The following is a 1,377-nucleotide window of genomic DNA, read 5'->3' on the forward strand; positions in this document are numbered from 1 at the left end:
GGTCAGGAGAGGTCTGCTGCGCCATGTGGTCCCTCCGGGGCAGGCGGGGATCGAACTCATGCTGAAGTGGCTTTAGATTCTCAGTGCTGTGCTTTAACCCGCTGCACCACCAGGGAGGGCCTGGAAGAACTTTTTTTTTAAGATTTATTTATTTATGCATACAGAACTGGTGCATAGGCCAGAGGGCAGTTAGAGACAGAGCGGGGAGCAGAACAGGCAGAACAATGAAGTACACTGCTAAGGGGAGCAGAGCAGGAGAGGTCTGCCATGCCATGTGGGTCACCTCGAGGGCGGACGGGAATTGAACTCATGCTGAAGTGGCTTTAGCTTCTTAGTGCTGTGCTTTAACCTGCTGCATCACCCCCTGGAAGAAATTTTTTAAAGAGGAAAAAAAGAGAGGAAACTGGTTTCTAGTTTCTAAATACTGCATGGGCATTGGGTTTCTTGCTGCTTGACATTAAGTAAAATGGGACAAGAGAAGCAGGAAAAATTTTCAACCATATTGGCTAATAGAATATCCAGACAAAGGGGGAGGTAGTCAGCGTGGGCTTATTCTGTCTTGGACTGATTCCCAGTTTCTACACCAAGGTCTAGTACATGGTAAGGCCTCCATTAATATTTATTGAATGAATGAACATAGATGCAAAGAAATTTAAAAAAACAATTTCAAATGGATTCTTTTAAGAATCTACGTCTAACTTGTCTGACTATTCCACAGGAATAGAAGAGGCCTGAATTGGCACAAAATGGAAAGAGGCACTGACTTTAGTTTGGTGCAAATTTTGATGCTGCTCAGGAACCTTTCTCACCTCACTATAGTCCCTGCATCCCTAGGCCATGTAAAGTCTAACATACGTATTATGTATGTAAATGTATGTTTATAGATATATAATGTGTGTGTATGTGGGGGGGGGGGTTGGTCCTTTCATTCTTACTGATTCCATAGAGACACCATAGAGAAAAGGGGCAGAAGCAGCCCCTACCTTGGGAAACCAGCGGTCTCATAGCCGAGAGCTGTTAGGTTGACCTGGGTTTACTCAGGACTCACTATGTACTTCAACACTTCGACAGCCAGGTAAACTGGAGATTTCTTTTCTTCATTGATGAAATGTACTTCGTATGGCAATTGTTAAGCACTGGGAGTCATACACAAGACAGGGCTTGGCACATAGTAGATGCTCAACAAATGGAAGCCTGCATTACATTGTTCTCACTGACTTTTTTTTTTAAATTTATTTATTTGTGCATACAGAACTGGGGTTCAGGCCAGAGGCTCAGGGGTGGCGAGAGGCTTTACTAGAGACAGAGTGGGGAGCAGAACAGGCAGATCGACGAAGTACACTGCTGAGGGGAGCAGTGGGTGGGTCAGGAGAGGTC

Source organism: Condylura cristata, unplaced genomic scaffold (genome assembly GCF_000260355.1).
Source record: "Condylura cristata isolate star-nosed mole 26May11 unplaced genomic scaffold, ConCri1.0 scaffold00014, whole genome shotgun sequence".
Lineage (NCBI taxonomy): Eukaryota > Metazoa > Chordata > Mammalia > Eulipotyphla > Talpidae > Condylura > Condylura cristata.